Raw genomic sequence first — 15,977 nt, forward strand, 5'->3', positions numbered from 1 at the left:
GAGATGAAATCAACGTGAAAACCAGGGTCCTTGATCAAATTTTTTTTGTTGATCCTCAACTTTTGGAAAAAAACAATAAAAAAATCTCGAGCAGAAATGTATTGCAACATTTGGAGACTAGTTTTAATGAACCCACTCCTCGAGAGTCGATGTTGAAGGCCAAATTGCATGCCATATTTTTCACGTCAAGGGACGAGGTTTTAGCTAACTACTCCACAACAAATGTAGATCTAGAGAAATCTTTAGGGTTTGGCGAAGGAGGCCTTGGTTTTAGAACATCTTTAAACGATTTTGGTGGGTTTGAGGTGGATGTCCCCCACTCCCCCCCTCTTTGTCTCCACGTCAAATTCTTGCTACAGTGTAAATCATGGCATCTTTGGTAACGCTGTATTCACTGAGGGCTTCTCCCTTCATGAATGAGCCAAAAACATTCATGAGGAATGTGCATCTTCTCATGTAACCTTTTCACAAGTGAGAAAACAAAATCTGAGTTCGAAACTTGCAAACAAAAGGATTTCCCTGACATTGGTTTCACCAAGATCGAGAAACTCTCTAGATCTGACCTCCAAAATTATTGCAAACCCTACATTTCCAAACCCTTCAACACCTACTGTTTTTAGGAGGCCTTGGTTTTAGAACATCTTTAAACGATTTTGGTGGGGTTGAGGTGGATGCCCCCCTACTCCCTCTCTTTGTCTCCACCTCAAATTCTCGCTATAGTGTAAATCATGGCATCGTTGGTAACGCTATATTCAGTGTTCCACGGGGACTCGCCCCCCCCCCCCCCCCTAGGGGTCTAGTTTCCTCGCTCCCCTGCGCTACGGGGACTTGGGGACTAGAAGGGGATGTTTCCCCATGCTCCCAAAAATGAGAAAACTCAGGGGGACGTGCCAGGGGGCATTTCCCTTCCCTGAGGGGGCGTTTCCTTGCTGTACAAGATGTTTGTACTGGCACTGAGATTTTACCGAGATATCTCAGGATTGCTGTGTATAACACAGTCCCTTCGTCCGAGATTTTCATCTTCTAATCACTGTTATATTATGCTCTCCAACATGCTTAAATTGCTACAGAAGAACCACCGAGATCAGATGTCAAGACTGTTATAGACAGCCTTGGATTTACCACGCTGTCATCTACAGCTACGTGCCATTAATGTGGGACCTTGTACCTGAGTTTATAACTTTGACTGTGGCTGCCACACCTGTCATTTTTCAGCGTGAACAGTTCTTCTTTTGGCTGTAAGTTACATGTCTCTTAGACTGCGTAGAAGTTTCCCTGATCTGTGTGTAATTTCCCTTCATGACTGTGTTTTAAATTTGACTGTGGCTGCCACACCTGTCATTTTTCAGCGTGAACAGTTCTTCTTTTGGCTGTAAGTTACATGTCTCTTAGACTGCGTAGAAGTTTCCCTGATCTGTGTGTAATTTCCCTTCATGACTGTGTTTTAAATTTCTTTCCTTATTGCGGCTATATGACAACGCATCTGCGTGGCTGCCATCTATGCCTGCGGCTGTATCATGTCAATGGATCTATTGCGTGGCTCATCCTCATCAGCAGCGTGGATATCCTCATGATTGTGTATGACTGCGTGGTGTATTATATGAATGCCCAACATATATATTCAGTGTATATATTTCCAGCGTATATGCCATGTACCATATTGCATTAACGTGGTTCCATATTCATATGACATGAACAACGTTTGACATGTGAATAGCGTCTAATATATGAACATCGTTTGTATACATATCACACCATGAACAGCCTCATGAACTTCGTTTAATATATGAACAACGTTTGATATATGAACAATGTCTAATACATATCTCACCATGAACAGCCTCATGAACAACGTCTAATACATATCTCACCATGAACAGCCTTGAACAGTTTAATGCATATCTCACCATGAACAGTTTAATGCATATCTCACCATGAACAGGCCTACGCTATGCTTTGCAGCGTTTCAATTCAAACCAAATTGGCAAATTGTCATAGTGGACTCAAATAATAAATTATATTTTATATTTATAAATTTTTAAGACCCTGACGCTCCCCCACGTTTCCTAAAAGATGGTAGGGAGCTTTTGCATAGGCCGCTCCCGCGCCCCCTCGTCCCGGAACCTTGGTGGAACACTGGCTATATTCACTGAGGGGCTTCTCCTTTCATGAATGAGTCGAAAACATTCATGAGGAATGTGCATTTTCTCATGTAACCTTTTCGCAAGTGAGAAAACAAAATCCGAGTTCGAAACTTGCAAATCTAGATCTGACCTCCAAAATTACTGCAAACCTTACATTTGCAAACCATTCAACACCTACCGTTTTTAGGAGGCCTTGGCTTTAGAATATCTTTAAACGATTTTGGTGGGGTTGAGGTGGATGCCCCCCACTGCCCCCTTCTTTGTCTCCACCTCAAATTCTTGCTACAGTGTAAATCATGGCATCTTTGGTAACGCTGTATTCACTGAGGGGCTTCTCCCTTCATGAATGGGCCGAAAACATTAATGAGGAATGTGCATCTTCTCATGTAACCTTTTCACAAGTGAGAAAACAAAATCCGAGTTCGAAACTTGCAAACAAAAGGATTTCCCTAAGATTGGTTTCACCAAGATCGAGAAGCTCTCTAGATCTGACCTCCAAAATTACTGCAAACCCTACATTTCCAAACCCTTCAACACCTACCATTTTTGAAACCCTAGTAGTTCCAAAAGTCCTTTTTATTCATATTTTGAAATGATTTTTCTTTACTAATTTTACTAAGGTGGGCCAATACAAGCTATTGTTCATTAAAACTTTTTGGTTTTGAATGCTAGAAGTAAATGGCTTCATCATATTCCCAGTGGATGAGTGACATTTCAATTTTAGAACATTTTTAAACGATTTTGGTGGGGTTGAGGTGGATGCCCCCCCCCTTTGTTGTCTCCACCTCAAATTCTTACTACAATGTAAATCATGACTTGTTTGGTAATGCCGTATTCACTGAGGGGCTTTTGATCTCAATGTTGCCGCCCTTCATGAATGAGGCGAAAACATTCACGAGGAATGTGCATCTTCTCATGTAACCTTTTCATAAGAAAACAAAATTCGAGTTTGAAACTTGCAAACAAAAAGATTTCCCTGATTGGTTTCACTAAGATCGAGAAACTCTCCAGATTTGAGCTCCAAAAGCATTGCAAACCCTACATTTCCAAACCCTTCAACACCTACCATTCTTGAAACCCTAGTAGTTCGAAAAGTCCTTTTTATTCATGTTTTGAAATGATTTTTCTGTACTAATTTTACTAAGGTGGGCCAATACAAGCTATTGTTCATTAACACTCTTTGGTTTTGAATGCTAAGTAAATGGCTTCATCATATTCTTTCATTCCTAGTGGATGGGTGACATTTCTTTGTAATTTGGTTTCATTTATATAAAAATTAAAATTTAGAAATGAAACTAAAATTTAGATTTATCTTTCCTTGTGAGAGGTGTGTGATTCTTTTAAATTAATTAGTATTTTTTTTTTTTAAATTTACATTTCTTTGTAATTTGGTTTCATTTATATAGAAGTTATTAAAATTTAGATTTATCTTTCCTTGTGAGAGGTGTGTGATTCATTTAAATTAATTAGTATTTTTTTTTTTCAAATTTAGAAAATTATTTGGAAATTGTTAAACTCTATCGTAACTTGGTCCTCGTAAATGGGTGACATTTCTTTGTAATTTGGTTTTCATTTATATAGAAGTTATTAAAATTTAGCTTATCTTTCCTGGTGAGAGGTGAGTGATATTATTTTAAATTTATAAAATTATTTGGGAAGTGTTTAACTCTGTCGTAACTTCGTCTTTAATAAATTGTGAGAATAGTATTATTGTTTATTATTTATGAATGTGTTAGATTAATCATTATTATTAAAAAAACTATGTTATTTGAAGTATAATTCATTCATCAGATTTGTAAGGGTAGACAATAGACTTTTGATTGTTAGATGTTTCTGAATTTTTTGTCGTTAACGTGTTTCTTAACGCGTTTAAGGAATGATGTGTTCTTAACGCGTTTAAGGAATGGTATGCTCTTAACTAATTAGTAGTTTTAAGTCTTACACAGATTAAAGCTGGCTTTACTCAAAATAGTATGTATAAAGCTAATACTCGGGATGATTTTTAAGTCTAACCCCAATGGGGACATTGCTTTCTAATTGCATTATAATACATTCATACTTTTAATATTTCGATGAAATATCATTATTAAGTCTAACTTCAATGTGGGTTATTGCTTTCTAATTGCATCTAGTATCTATTCATATTTTTAATGGAATATCAATATTAAGTCTAACTTCAATGGAGTCATTGCTTTCTAATTGTATCTCATATCTATTCATACTTTTGATGAAACACCATGCTTTGTTGCTTTTTTAATTTGCATTTGGGTACTTTGTAAGTTTTTGTTTAATTGTTATTTAATTTTAATTGAATTAGAAAAATTGAATTAATTATTATTTAATTTTAATTGAATTAGAAAAATTTGAATGAACTATTATTTAGTTTTAATTGAATGAGAAGATTTTGAATTAGTAGATCGTTAATTTAATTCCATGTTATTGCCTATTCAATGATCTGAAAACTTGAGAGGACTTAAACACTTATAAAGAAGATATTTTGAATGACCAGATGAGCTTGTAAGATTAAGTTACAATTAATCCATAAACATGTGTTGAACATTTGATGGTGTATGGGGTGTGATTTCAGTGGTTCAAAGAGTCAATGAGTAGAGAAATTTGTAGGCATCTTTTAAACAACAGATGGGCTCAAAGCCTACATTGGACCCTCTGCATTGGAAAGTGCTATGAACAAGCTTTCCAACAATATGCGTATGTTCAAAAATAGACACTTGGATCAAAAGATATGTCTGCTGAAGTTCAGGGTTGTGAAGCCTTAGGAAGGAAGAAATTTTGGCAGTCAAGGATATCGGCACATCAGAATATCGGAGGTCAGCATAATCGGCATATTTGGCATATTCACTTGGCTTCCAAGTGACTCCCTCAACAGTTTTCTGGCTTCTGCATTGCCTCTTTTGCCTTGGCTTGGCTTTCAACAACAAACCCCCAATGATCAGCGACAGTAACTAACAACGACCAACAACCCTTGTTCTTCGTCGTTTTGTGGCTTTTAAGCCAAAACGACGCTGTTGATTGCTTTCTCTCAAGGGCTTTTCGTCTTCTTGTTTTGGTCCGCTCAGATCCCTTCTTTGAGCGTTATTAATTATTGCTAAACGCCCTCGGGGATGAATGCCACCTATTCCACAACGGAAGGAGCCATCGATGCTTTGAATCCTTCAAAAACAGTGGCTTTGTGTTTACACAGAGAATGCTATAAAAACACGGGAAAATCCGCATAAAACACAATTTCGGACTTAAAAGTTTCATAACCCGGCTTCATAACATTACCAGGGCCGCTCTTAGTTGCTGTCACAAGTCGCAATTGGCTTGTTCCAAGGTTTCCCTTCGTATTAAGAAAATACGTTAAAAACATGGCAAAATCCCACTTATTGGATTTGAAATTATGTGCATTTGTATTTTCGAACCCTTTTGGGTCTGTAATATCGCATCGGGCTTAACTCTTTTGTATTTCGTTTAATAGCAAAATATACAAAAATACATGAGAAAAGGCCTTTTGACGGATTTCGAATCTCATGAAATAACGTTTATTATCCCATCGGGTCCGGCTGCCGCTGATACCGATTCGTTGATCCAATCATGGGTGATCGGCATATCGCATCGCATATATACATAGGCCTCGCTCCATTGTGTTCACCGATTGCGATCCGCCGATATCGGCAATCGCGGTATCGCATCGGCCCGGTTCGGTTCCATCGTGTTATGCCTCCTATTGCCTCCACCTGTCACTGCCGATTGCGATTGTCGATCGGATCTGGACTGTTGATTGGCTAGATCCGGCGACCCTTGTGCAACCACTGTTCAAGTCTTCGATTGCTTCATTTTTGCTATTTTCTCTTGTTTTTAAGGTTCCGATAGTGTAATCCGCTTCCTTAAGACTTCCCCTTTTTCGGTGGTTTTGACCTTTTAGGAGATTTGGAAGATTAAGATGGTTTTTAGACCCATTATTCAAGGGATTTTGCCTATTTTTCCTTTGAAAAATGGCAGCTTCATTTTATGATAGCTTTTGCCTCTGAAGTCCGTTTTTGCCCATTCAAGTTGCGTTGGATTCAGAATGGAGGGATCTCTGCGATGAGACTATTTCTGAGAGCAGCTTGTGACTTTCATTTTTCTTTGATTTACAAAGGATTTGTGCCATTTGGCACCTTTTACCTCTTACATGAAGTCTTTTAGACTTAGAGGTTTATCCAGGATCTATTTTTGGATCACGCCTTTCCATTAAAAAAACTTTTGGTCTCCAAAACACTGATATACTGATCTGAACAGTAAATGAGAGTGACTCACCTTCTTCTTTCAACCTCCCTACACTTGTCGTTGCATAGTGCCCCTGAACCAATGTTTTTGACCACTTCCCTTCTTGGATGCGCTGGTCTTCTTGGAAAGAACTGTCTTCCTCCTTGTCTTCGTGCATAACTTCTACTGAAATGGTCATAGAAAGTAGTTTGAGCTTCTTTGCCTTGATCATTGATCCAAGGTGGCTCAAACAAATGTGAAGTACATCTGCTTCACAAAACTTTCATTTGTACTTGTTTGACAAGTTGCCAACAACAATTGTTAACAACAACAGGCGTATAGACGACAACTGGATGGAATAAACTCCTGCTTCAACAAAAGAAATAGATTTCACATTTTGTGAATACCTTCATGTCTTACATCTGCATACAAATGATGGACTAGACACAAGCCTACAAAACATGCCTTTAAACAAATGACCCTTTAAGTCAAGCATGTAGACAAAAACCATTAGGGCTCTTTTTCAAAAGATGAAACTTTCATCATTATCTCCATTTGGAGACTAAGTTAACTTCTCCCAAGTCAACATGGCATCACATGCATGTCAAAGCAATCAACTTTGCAAGTTAATTAAACATACATGTTCAAAAACAAGGAAATCATCAACATCCCTGTGCTCATGCATGCATTTCATCCTTAGCTTTCACTTAAGCACACTGTACTTTCGAAGCTGAAATGAAATATAATGTAGATGCATCAATAGACATGCGATCTCAATCAGATGAGAACTCTAACTGTTCCTTACCAATCCCTTTCAAATGTACTACCTTTGTCTGCACATCAGCATCATCATGTGACTCATTTTGAGGCACATCATTCATGGAATCTTCACTTCCATTTCTTCCATCTTCTCTTTCCACTTTCTTCAGCTTTGGTGGAAGCATTATTGGATTCAGTGTCCAACATTTTGCAGCAAGATGTCTTTGCTTATGGCAGTGAGTGCATTGCATATGCATCCTCTTGACAACATGATTTGCCTTGTCCAATGGACCTTTGACTGTTTGCTTCTTTTCCTTCTTCTGCTTCATGTATGTGGCCATTCTCTTCCAATATCTAAAAACATCATGGTTATCCAAACCACAAAAAGAACATACATCTCTTTTCTCATATTTATGTGGAAATTTATCATGCTTTGCAAAATCAAAAGGAATGTGTTTAGAACCAGATTTATACCTTTCTCTTTCACCTTTATTGCCTTTATGTGGAGGTGAAGCGAATGAGGAAGTGGCTCCCTTTGGAACACCATTAAACTCTTCAAGGCTGTTGGAGTCTCCCCAACTCTCTGCTTAAGTGTGTGCTTTTGAACCTCTGCATCCTGCAATTGATGTTTCAAGCTATTGTATTCCTCTTGAATACAACCTTCACACTTATGAGATAGAGGACATGAACTGAAACTCCTTCTTGGGACTATTTCAATGGCCTTCATGGCAGCTTTGGAACTATCTCTATAACACTGTCCATAGCCAAGACCCAAATACTTAGGCTTTTCTTAAACCATTATTGGTTCAACAATACCTTGTGCATGCTTTCCCAAGCCCTTTCCTTCATAGCCCATCTTGGACATTAGCATGGAACCTATGCCTTTAGTATGATTTTCAAAAGAACCAATATAAGCATTCTCAGAGAAATTTGAAGACAAACTGGAATGTCTTACCTCTTCTTCAAGCTGGTACTTGACTAAGGCTTCTTGGGCTCCAAAGAGCTTTGTTTCCAACTCATGCATCCTCTTCAGGTTCATATTTGCGATATGAAGTTGCTTCTCCATTTCCTGCAGTCTGTCAGCTAGCAACCGCTTCTCTTCTTTCATGGAATTCAGCTGCTTTTTAAGCACGCTGCTCTTTCTTCCATCCTTGTACATTTCTCTCACCATATCCATCATGGTGGACAACTCTTGCTTCATGTCTTCATCAAAAAATCTTGTGAAAAGAGTAGAATTTGAGGACCCTCTTGTAGAAGTTGTCATTATGCCAATGAACAAAAAAAATTCAACAAGATAAATAAAGAGCTTATTGAAGCAAGCTCTTGCAACAAACCTCTTGTGCTTTGGGTTGCCTTGAGGTCCTTTGGGATAAGAAGAGTGCCTTCAGCCCTTCTCCTTCTTGTCCTTCTTGGATTGAGCTATCAATAGTTTTCCCTTCACCTCTGCAAACTCAGAAAAGAGTCAGTCTGCAAAACAAGCATACAATCAGCCTCGCTGTTCAAACACCTTTCAGACAAGCAGTTTTTGCTCTGTCAATCAAGCATTCTGATATAACCTTCTTGAAGGTGGGGTTAACCAACTTAAGCTCTAATACCATCTCATCTGAAAATGGGGCTTTTAGTTTTCTTGTCTAATCTACAAGAACCTCTCCCACTCTCAAAACTTGAATATTTTCCTAAGTCTTAATGATTAACCATTGCGGAATTAACTATGTGCTTGAAAGTGTGGGTGTATGCTTGCATTTGTTTCAACTGATTATTTCTTAAATTCTGTTGTTGTGCTGTGAGTTGAGGTGCTCAAACTGATATACAAATATACATAACAGTAAGTAAAGCAACAGAGACAATGCAGCAATAAAGCAGACACATGAACAACAATATTAATTTGGAGTTCACCCACAACTCTTGGGCTATGTCTCCGTGAGCTCTAGTTAATTCAACTAGGCTCTCTGGGATTATGGTATTAGTCTTTTTTACAAGCTCTTGGCCCAACTCCTGCTGTTTTACACAAAAACAATGGGTTCAGACACCATTTAATCCCCTGAATCTTGAAGCTCTGGCTCTTTGGCTCTGACTATGGCACTTCGACTCTAGTTCTAGCTCTTGGTTTTGACTCTAGCTTTGGTTCTCTGGCTGTTTGCTCTGGCTTCTTTCTGCCTTCTATCAGCTCACAGATCTCTTGGCTTTTCACTTGGCTTCCAAGTGACTCCCTCGGCTGTTTTTTGGCTTTTGTGCTGCCTCTTTTGCCTTGGCTTCTTGCGTTGGCTTGGCTTTCAGCAACAAATCCCCAATGATCAGCAACAACAACCAACAACGACCAACAACCGTTGTTCTTTGTCGTTCTGTGGCTTTTAAGCCAAAATGACGTTGTTGATTCCTTTCCCTCGAGGGCTTTTCGTCTTCCTGTTTTGGTCTGCTCGGATCCCTTCTTTGAGCGTTAGCAATCATTTCTAAACGCCCTTGGGGATGAATACCACCTATTCCACAACGAAATGAGCTATCGGTGCTTTGAATCCTTCAGAAACAGTGGCTCTGTGTTTACACAGAGAACGCTGTAAAAACACGGGAAAATCCGCATAAAACACAATTCTGGACTTCAAAGTTTCATAACCCCGCTTCATAACATTATCGGGTCCGCCCTTAGTCGCTGTCGCAAGTCGCAACTGGCGTGTTCCAAGGTTTCCCTTCGTATTAAGAAAATACGTTAAAAACATGGCAAAATCCTGCTTATCGGATTTGAAATTATATGCATTTGTTTTTCGGAACCCTTTCGGGTTCGTAATATCGCATTGAGCTTAACTCCTTTGTATTTCGTTTAATAGCGAAATATACAAAAATACATAAGAAAAGGCTTTTCGGCGGATTTCAAATCTCATGAAATAACGTTTATTATCCCATCGGGTCCGGAGGTCGCCGATACCGATCCGCCGATCCGATCATGGGCGATCGACATATTGCATTGCATATATACATAGGCCTCGCTCCATTGTGTTCGCCGATCGCGATCCGCCGATATCGGTGATCGCGGTATCACATCGGCCCAGTTCCATCGCATTATGCCTCCGACTGCCTCCGCCTGTCACCGTCGATTGTGATTGTCGATCAGATCTGGATTATTGATCGGCCAAATCTGACGACCCCTGTGCAACCACTGTTCAAGCCTTCGATTGCCTCATTTTTGCTGTTTTCTCTTGTTTTTAAGGTTCTGATAGTGTAATCCGCTTCCTTAAGACTTCCCCTTTTACGGTGGTTTTGATCTTTTAGAAGATTTGGAAGACTTAGAGGTTTATCCAGGATCCATTTTTGGATCAGTGATAATTTATTATCCTTCTTAGCTTGTTTGAGGGACATTTGTTTGTATGGTTGTAGTCGTAGAAATACCCAGTCAACTACATCAAAACTTCTTTCGCTGCAATGTTGATCTGCCTGTTGTTTCATTCTATTCTGCGTCAAAGTGAGGTTATCCTTTAAGAATTTGAGAATTAGTTGTTGATGCTTGATGTGATATTCCATTCCTTGAACCTTAGAATTTTCTTTTGAAGATGATGTGATGGATGGTGGATGATATCCATAAAGTGCCATAAATGGGGTCATTTTTGCTACAATATGGAAGGAAGTGTTATAACACCCTTTAGCGAGAGGCAACCACTTGACCCATTGTGTCTGTTTATCAGATACAAAGCAACAAAGATATCATTCCAAACATTTGTTCACTATCTCAGTTTTCCCATCAAATTGAAGATGATAAGATGAGCTATGAGCTAAATGAGTACCCAAATATTCCACCTATTGTACTCCAAAGAAACATTTGGTGTTTTTTTCGTATAATTGTTTCTCCTCCAATAGTTTGAGCATCCTGTGAACATGTTGAACATGATCTTTCCAAGACTTGTTGTAGATTAGTATATCATCAAAAAATATTAACACAAATTTTCTAAGGGTTTGAAAATAGAATTCATCAAACCTTGAAATGTAGAAGGTGCATTGGTAAAGCCAAAAGGCATGACCAAAAATTCATAATGACCTTCGTGAGTTATAAATGTTGTTTTTGGAATGTCTTCAGTTTTCATTCTGATTTGAGGATATCTTGAACAAAGATCCAACTTGGTGAAGTAAATTGCTCCATGTAATTCATCCAATAATTCATCAATGACAAGAATGGGAAATATATCTTTAATAGTATGCTTGTTGAGCTCCCTACAATCCGGACACATGCGCCATGATTTGTCTTTCTTGTGGACCAATACCACTGGAGCAGAGAAAGAACTTTGACTAGGTTGATTATACCAACCTCTAGCATATCTACAACCACACGTTCAATTTTACTCTTATGGGCATATGGATAAGGCATGATGTTTGGAGGAACATTTCCTGGAATCAAATGAATAGCATGATCATGATTATGAATAGGTGGGAGGCCTTTGGGAGTCTCAAATAGCTTGGAATGATTGTCCAAAAAGTTTTTGAGATCTAGAGAAATAGATGATTTTGATGTGGGAACTTCTATTGAACATAATTGTGCAATTACGCCTCGTTGTTCTTTCTTCAGAAGCTTTGTCATGCTGTTAGAGCTGATTATTTTTCCCGGTTTCCCTTTGATACCTCTTAATTCAACTTTCTTTTCTTCCCAAAAAAAATTCAAGAAAAGTTCTTGAAAATTAAAAGCTATCGTACCCAAAGATTGTAGCCATTGGACTCCTAGTACAAAATTTGCACCACCCATTGGAATGGAAAGCATTGGACTATTCAAGACATATTCTCCCATGGATAGCTTGATATTATGGCACTTTCTAGAGCAATTTATGGTTCCTCCATTTCCAACTATTACTTGACACTCTGGTGTTGGATATAGGAAGCAATTCAATTCCTTGACTATCTTACATTGAATAAAATTATGGGTATTACCCGAATCAATCAACACTATTACCTTTTTCTTCTTGATATTCCCTTCTATCTTGAGAGGTTGAGGAGTGGTAATTCCAGTCAATGCATTACAAGATATGGTCAGATTCATTTCGTCTTTATCTGGGATTGGTTCCTGGTTTATATCTTCTTCTTTTGACGTTTCTTGTTCCATTTCTTGCTACTCTTCCTCATCTATGTAAATTAATTTCTTCTCAGCGCACTTATAACCTTTAGTGTATTTTCTATCACAATTTTAACAAATCCCTTTTGCTATTTTTTCTTCCAATTGTTGTGGAGTCAACCTTGCAGGTGGTGAAAGATTAGGAGAAACAAAACTTCCATCTTTATAGTTGTGAGTGGTAGGTTTCCTTGTTGCCATAATTTTGCTTTCCATTTTTCTTGCCAACATGAATGCTTTCTCTAATGAATCGGGTTCCCAAAGAAGAACTTCATGTTGGATGTTATCATTTAAAGTCCCTTTGAACACCAATCATATGCTCCTTTGGAATATATTTTACCCTTATATTCAATTTTTGGAAGTCCTTAATGTGCTCCATCATTGAACCCTTTTGTTTGAGATTTATCAATTGGCTAAAAAATGTGTTGATTTTTGTATCTTCATAATGTGTTATCATTTCTTCCGTAAAAATTTCCCAAGTGACAAATTGTTTACGAGAGCAAAGCCATCGATACCATACAAACTGATTTGGTTCCAAATATGAAGTTATAATGTGTATCTTTTGTGTGTTTTGCACACTATAGAGATCAAAATATTGCTCCATTTGTAGTATCCATGTTACGGGATTCTTGCCATAAAACTTCCTCATATCGATCTTTGGAATATGGTGGGTCTTCAATCCAATGTTAGATTCTATGAAATCATGATTAAAATTTATTTTTTTCTCATCATGATTTTCCTCTTCTACTTTTTCGTCATTAGGAGGCCTTTATTGTAGCAGATTTGTTCCACCTTCCTTCAAGCCTTCCATGTCTTTTTTCAAATCTTCCATGCCTTTCTTTAAATCTTCTTCCATACCATCGATATTAGCTTCCATGGCACATATAAAACTATTTATCTTAGCTTTTATCACATTCTTCAAATCATCCATCCAATTTTGCTTACTAGGTGTTTCTATTTTCTGGATTCGAGTCATTATTTTTCTTACTTTTAGGAGCTAGATATTTAAACAACTTTAACTCTGTAATTTCAGATCTTCAAGTTCTGCAATTTTTTCCTGTGGTATCCCTCTGAGTCCTCTTTCTAACCCCACCAATTTGATCAATATTGGATTCTTCAATAAACAGTTATGCCAAATCTCCTACGATGACCTGATTATCAACTCATTTAGTATAGTGAACTTGTATGACCTGCCACGTGTCACTGTTTCGACCTTCGGACCTAAAATCGATACAAAGAAAACTACAGTCTGTCCTCTTTATGTAACTTCTTACTAAATTTCAATCTGATGCTCAGAGAGAGATTTATGATGATTTTCCCAAGGTCACATGTTTGGGATGTAATTTAGGAGCCTGCAAAAACCCTAACTCATTTAGATCATATATCCAAAACCATAATGCAACAAGATCTAAAATTTGGGACCAAGCTTCATCACGATTTCCTTTCAAATGGGTTTTAATTTCAGATTCTTAACCTTCATAGAAAAATAATTATAGCAAAAATTCTATGATGACCTGTTTGTGATGGAATTCTGGAGCTTGCAAAAACCTTAACTTCCTCAAATCATATATCCAAAAATATAGAGAGACAAGATCTGAAATTCATGCCTGAGGTTCAGAACGATTTCGGCTCAAATGGGTTTTGTTTGAGCTTTTGAAACATTCTAGAGAAAATGTTATAGTGAAAATTCCATGATGACCTGTTTGGAGCAACGAAATCCTAGAATCCAAAGCTCTCATACTAAATGTTATGAAACCAGTGCACAAAAGGATAGAAAAGATAGATCAACAATTTAAACATCAACCTTTTCGAGGGGCAACCTCCTTTACATTACATAAATGAAAATTTCTTGGATGATACAAATGACAAGACCTCCTTTTTATATATAGGAGTGTAAGGGGTCCCAATACAATCAGAGTCTACATAACAATAATATTGTAGGGGCACAACAATAAGAGTATTGGGCTTCTATGGGGCATAATAATAACAACATGGGGACTATATGGGCACAATAATACAATTAGGGAGTTGCACTAATAACAATAAAGGGTTACACTAGTAGTATAGGGACTTAACATATTCTTCTTAAGTCAATATTTTTTTCTTGGATTAGTTTATATGTATTATATGTAATACTTTAGTTAACATTTTTTTTCGTGTATTAAAGCTTATATGTATTATATGTAATGTGTTGAGGCATCCCATATACGCACCCCAACTATAGGCCATCACAGTGCAAGGTGGTTTGTTATACGTAGTTAGGCTCGTGACAGATCATGTAGCCCATCAAGAGTTCATGTTCCACCCATAGATCTTGCCTCTTATGCCAGTCAGTGTGTCAAAGGCAATATTTCTGTCTCTATTGATGATCATGCTACTTCTAGTGGATCTTCTTCGCCTATTTCAGGTACACCTCCTGCATTTTTAAATCCTCTTTAAAGTTTATGTGTTTATGACTTGAAATCGTCTTTAATTTTTAATTTGTCTTCAACTGATGTGTATGAATTTAATGTATATGTTATTATGTTTCTAGTTTGTTAATTATATATGATAAATTATGTTTATGATTTGCACGCCATCAACGGGTCAAAGATGAGGATCAAAGTGCAACATCGATCCCTCTGTGGGACGATGCTAAAGCTCATATCACATTAGAGGATGTTATGACCCATCATAAACGGATCATAGAAGAGATACGTAACATCACTACCAATTCACCGACTTGTCATAGTTTGTCTTTGATGTTGGATAGCATCAATAGGTTGAATGAAACACACAGGAGGTCGGGTCCACAGAGCCACCTCTTACAGTGCATAAAGAGGATTAGGAGGCATGAGGTTAGAGGTACAGATACTTGGGAGGTGGTGAAAGAGGCCGCCAAGAACATTGATGTTTGTGGGGAGATGTTTGACATCCCTTTGGATCGCCCTGCTAGACATTAAGGTCTGATTCCACTGAAATATTTAGGAGTGTTGATGCAACCCCTTTTGTTTATGATAGATTCATTGGAGCTTAGGGCCAATTCTCCCACCGTGACTAGGTCACCATTTATTTTTCTAAGTATTTATATGCAGGGTTCGTGTTACATATGAGGTGAATTACACTAATACTGAATTCCATTATTATGGAACCATATTGGGACATACCTATGAGCATAATGGGGTTCGTAAGGACCCTGGGCATGTACCACCACCTCCGAGATTCTTGCCACTATCGCCTCGTAACTTGGTATTGCCAACAGAGCTAGAGAAGTTATCGCACCTTGGTGGTGAGACCAAGGAGACTATTGCAAACAACATGTAGATGTCATTGGCCAGTGCGTGTGTTGCATTGAATGTGTTAGTATTTTCAGTCACCAGTGATCAAATATTCTCTTACAAAGTTTTTGATAGGGTTCTATTGCAAATTTTTATGGTTTCAAATATGTTTTCAATAAAAATTTGGTCACTGGTTAGGTTAGGTAGGTCATCGCTACTCCTTTCACTTTTATGATCAATGGACATCAGCATGATCTGGTCATCCCTTATTGAAATGGTGTCATAGTCATCATGTCATCATTCAGCTCATTCATTCATGGAGTGTCATCATTATGTCATAGGGTCAAAAGCATGAAAATAAGTCATTTTACCACCAAAATCAACATTTGAACGAGTAGTGATAGGGAAAAATATTCAATAAAGGTTCTAAAGTTATTTTATATCTCCATTATGATGTAATATATCCTAAAAGGTTCTAAAGCTGCA

This window comes from Pinus tabuliformis, chromosome J, assembly GCF_031772625.1.
Source record: "Pinus tabuliformis cultivar Carrire ecotype Pingquan chromosome J, CPIR1, whole genome shotgun sequence".
NCBI lineage: Eukaryota > Viridiplantae > Streptophyta > Pinopsida > Pinales > Pinaceae > Pinus > Pinus tabuliformis.